Genomic DNA, 5,000 nt, shown 5'->3' with positions numbered 1-5,000 from the left:
CGGGTGCCGACTGCACCTTCACGAGTGACGTGTCTCCGACTCGTTCGATTACTTCCACGTTACCGGTGTCCGGCGTACCTTCTACCGTGGGCTCGGTTTTCACCGAGACCGCTCGCGTGGGAGTCACACATCTTTGCAAGATCACACGAGGATTGGCGATATTAATCACCTTCCCGGATCTTGTCTTTCTCACAGACGCGGGGGGACTGACAGCTGCATTTGCAGTTCCCGCGTCTGCGGCGACGGCTTCACTCCGAGTAGGAGCTGGACCCGTCGTCTTTGGACGCTTAGTTTTTTGTTCATTAATTTTATTAAGACCCATAATGTGTCTTGGTCTTTCATCCAGTGCGCTCCCCGGCCACCACCGACCCACACAATTTGGAACCCGCCAAAGGCTGGGTTAGGGCTACGCACCGAATATAGTCTGCTGGCTGGGTCGGTTTCCTTACCCAGCCCGCGTCCTCGCCCAGCAGAACCCACTTGCCCGAAGCGTGTGGTCGTTCCAAGCCGATTGACTGGACCAGGGCTGCTTTTCTCGTCCAGCCGCCCATCTAGCCGAAGCAGAGGCCAAAGGTACGTGTTGGGGACGTCTCACCCGCAGGAGAGGGCCCCCTCAGATCCCAGGATCCTCTTTTCCGACGACAAGGGTCGCCACGCACGGCAAACACGTGGGAGACAGCAGTCGGAGAGGCTGCCTCTTCCTCTCCACCACACTTCGTTCAGTTCGCTGCGTATTTAAGAACACGAGCTATCCAGCGGTACCTTTTTCGTGGAGGCTCAAGTGTGGCTAGGGCACGTTTGCCCCTTGCGGCCTGGGTTGCCCAGGGGATTGATTGCATCCCATGTATTCCTGAGCCCAGCGGAGTGTTGTCTAGTGGCGTGTTCCGCCCACGAAAAACGGTCTGAAAAACCGTTTAACGTAAACTGGGGAACTGATGCCACGAGTGACAACAGTTCCCCAGTCGGAAGTCATACAGCACATGCAGTGCTGTACAAAGAACACGCCACAGCCCGTATGCTAAATCAGGGCCTCGCCATTATGCGAAGTACTACGTGTACGACGCACTGACGGTCTCTAATGCCTTCATCGCCGATACACCCATCGACTCGGCCGATCAACCCTCCTACGCGAGGGCTAGTTCGGGGGTTATCTCCCGCCCTGGGTGGCCACAGACCGCCACCGCCAGTAGATAGGGACAGATGGGAATCTCGTTAATCCATTCATGCGCGTCACTAATTAGATGACGAGGCATTTGGCTATTTTTTTTTTTTTTTTTTTTTTTTTTATAGAGAGGAAAATCTTTTATAGACACCACGGAATTCTTCGACGTGGTAGTGTGGGATTCCTTATACCCACTAAAAACCTCTCTCTTCTCACGCCTAGATGTTATGGCGGAGGACGGCTTTATTTCCTGGTGCCGAATTTGCGATGTTGGGGCCCAGGTTGCCCATTACAGTGGCCGTGAATCGGGCGATCACCCAACGCCCTCCCTATTACCCGGATGACAGATGTTGTTTGTCATCTTATTCCATCTTGTCCAGTTCGTGTGCGATCCCTGAAGGGCCCTCGTAGTTATTGATCTTAAGAGCCCTTTGAGTCCTAGTGCGGAGATCGATTCAGCCGAGAGCGATGCCCACACGCCGCGCCAGGAGATGGTGACCGACGTCACTCCAACAGCTTCCGCCAAAACCCCAAATTCCTGGGCGACGCGATGCCTTAACAGCGGGGTGTCGTATTTAGCGACTTTCCTCGCATGCGCATCATTAAGCGACGTCGCACCGCTAACGACCTGGCTGTCGATGACCCTGACAGCTCCATCCTTAAAGGCCACCAAATCAGGCTTCTGCAGACCCGACTGCAGGACATAATGCGGATTCTCCCTAACCTTCCACCCACTCTGCCTCAGACCAAATGCTACGATTCGGCATATGGCATCGTGTCTGAGTATTCGACCCCCATGAGTCCGGTGACATCCCTGCACTATGTGTGCCGCCGTCTCCGTTACGGCGCACCCAGCACGACACAACACAGGAGCCCCATTCCCACGACGGCCTCTTGATGTTCTTACTCTGGTGGGCAGGGCGTTAATACGTACATGATGATATTGCACGTAATCCCTGCCGGGGATCCCCGCAGAACAGGCGTCAACCCAAGAGCTGCTATCGATGACTTTAGCAGCCTCACGCAATTCTCCTCCATCGTTAGACTGATGGAGTAAAGATGCCCAGTATTTGGCACGATCCTCAGGTCGGAAAAGCGCCCGACCTTGGATAGTCAGAGCACTCTCCGCCCGTCGAACCGCTGCCACAACCGCCGGATGTTGGGAGGCATCTCTTGCAGCCGCACAGGAGGACCTCGCCATTGATGTTAACCTGGCGTGCATCATACCCGGTATCGATGTTCGAAACGCGGGGATGCCAAGTCCACCCTCCTTGCAACTGGCGTGGAAATACCCAAGTGGTACATCTTTGGGCAGACGCAACCACCTTCGAACGGCCAGCCGCGTCTGTTTATCTAATGCCTTCAAGATTTTAAGTGGGCATCTTGTCAAAACCAGCTGGTGATAAAAACGCGGAATGAGGAAACAGCGCAAGATCTTGAGGCGCTGTTGAGGCTTGAGTGGCGCCTTGGTGATATTGGCCAACTCTCTGTCTAGCTTGCCCCCAGGTTTTTCAATACCCATTGGCGAGATCTTAATGCCCAGATATCGGAAGCCCTCGGTAGGTCCCAGTTGTTTTATAGACCGACCGTTGACCTCAAATTTGCTGGCGGAGAGTATCTTGTACTTCTTTTCTTTACCAGCGATCTGGATGGACATAGCCAGACATTTATCGGAGTTGAATTCCAACCCGTACTTTCGTGCCTCTTCCTCAGCCGTTCGAAGCATGCCCTGCATTCCTGAAACGGAGGACGCGAACAAGATCAGGTCATCCGCATACGCCAGTATATTGACCCTTTGCTCCCTGATAACATAGCCGACCTCCTCGGGTAACACCCTTATCACCCGGTCCATGACGATCGAGAATAGCAGGGACGACAAGGGATCGCCCTGCCGCACACCCCTCGCTACCCCGATCGGATCCGATGTCTCGCCACGGACCTGAAGCACGGTTCGGCTATTACGGTACGTCGCTGTTATGTACCTCACAAAGAGCTCCGGGAGTCCCAATCCCCTTAGTGCCGATGTTATGGCATGGTGACTAACGCTGTCAAACGCCTTGGCCACATCTAAGGACACAACGTGAAGCTGCTTTAAGCAGCTCCGTGCGTCACGAAGGGCAGTTGATAGTACAAGCACGTTCTCAGCACAGCCATCGTGTACTCCTCGTTGCCGCTCATCGATGAGACCGGCTTTTGCCAATCTCACCGCCAAGATTTTATGCAGCTGACGAACGACGACTGAAGCCACACTTATAGGACGAAACTCGGATGGTGTTGAGCTTCCGTCCTTCTTAGGGATAAATACCGTCCTGCTGATGAGGAGCTCAGATGGAAATGCTCCTACCGCAAGGATGACATTATAAAATAAGGTTCTTAGAACTACTGGCACACTCCTCCATTGCCTGCTCGAGATGTTATCGAGACCCGATGCCGAGGAGAGCGGGATCTCATTGGCCATGATCTCATGGCCACGAACCGGCTCAGCGATCCAATGCAGGTCCTCCCTTTCCTGAACTGGATGAAGGTGTTCAATGGGGACAGAAGGACTGGTGAGCATAGGTGTCCAGTACTCCACCATCTCGCCAACGGTTGGTGTTTGAGCCTGCACCGGGCCATCCAGTACAAGCTTGGCCGCGCGAGACATGTCCTTCTTCCAGAGTTCCTGCATGGCCGCATACTCCCTTCTCCTCAGTCTCCACCTCGGCACGGGCCCGGCAGGTGCAGCTTTAGGTGGCCGGAGCAGTGGTGTTCTCCGCTCCTTTACTTTCGCAGAAGGCGTCGGAAAGACTCTTTGAAGCCATCGACAACAAGCACTCGGTGTTATTGGTTCTCGATTAAGAACCGTTCTCGCAAGACTTACGAGTTCCTCCGCTTCATGGGATTTCACCCTTTCGGCCGGATCAATCAGCTTACGGATAGCGTCAATATATTGGCACTGATGTTGCTGTGCCGACGCAGAGTGCTCCTGAACAGGAGTAGGCGAATCCGCCTGTCGATGACTTGTGTCGTGATGTTGAGTGACACTGGAGGTTGAAGACTGAGACTCAACGGCAGGTCCACGCTCGCGGCATACACCGATCTTCTGTGTAACAAGAGCTTTATACGTCAATTTCTTTCTGAGGCCCTTCAGTCGATCAAGACTGAATTTATTGTCGAAGACCGTCAGTAGATGTTCATTCATAAATTTGACGTTGCCCTGCACACTCGCAAGCGCCTCAGCCGCCGCCACCATCTCAGTCTCTTCCTGAGTCCACCTAACCTTCTTTACGGCCACCTGCACTCGTTGGTTGGCCTCGTCTGGATGAGCTCTCCTCACATGGACCCCTAACCCGATGGAAGTGGAAAAGGATCGCGAACAATGGGGACATGGATGTAGTGCCCCCCGCGACGCAGGATGTTGTGCGTCGTTACTGGACTGGTTGGGTTTATTTCTCGAGGTCGTCGGACAAACATTCCGATCCACTGTGGCCGCTGTCGTAGGGTCGGCGATCCGAGTGGCCCGAGGGCCCGCCGACAATGGGTCACTTGACCCATAATCTTTCTTTTGATTCTTCGGGCCTACGACAATAGAGCCATGGGGGTGGCAACCCCATGACCCATAACATGCCTCCCTCAAAGTGACTAGAGCCGCCGCCACATTAGCGCGAAGGCAGGCCATTTGGGTGGGCTGCACCCTTACAGCGGCTCATTACTGCTAGGCAGCACGTCTTGTCGCACAGGATTTAGCCGCAATGCACTGAATGGACAGGTCCAAACAATACATCACGTTACCGTCGGGAACCACGAGGAGGTACCTGTGCGACTAGGACGGGAGAGGCTAATGGACCTAACAAGAGGT

The 5,000-nt window shown here is 54.1% G+C and overlaps 1 pseudogene; it reads right to left on the bottom strand.

The window, feature by feature from the left end:
- LOC143261811 (large subunit ribosomal RNA) overlaps positions 1 to 5,000 on the bottom strand; it is a 10,433-nt pseudogene that overhangs the window by 2,763 nt on the left and 2,670 nt on the right.

Source organism: Megalopta genalis, unplaced genomic scaffold, assembly GCF_051020955.1.
Source record: "Megalopta genalis isolate 19385.01 unplaced genomic scaffold, iyMegGena1_principal scaffold0069, whole genome shotgun sequence".
Classification (NCBI taxonomy): domain Eukaryota; kingdom Metazoa; phylum Arthropoda; class Insecta; order Hymenoptera; family Halictidae; genus Megalopta; species Megalopta genalis.
The sequence above is the reverse complement of the archived record's forward strand: the minus strand, read 5'-3'. Positions and strand labels throughout refer to the sequence as shown.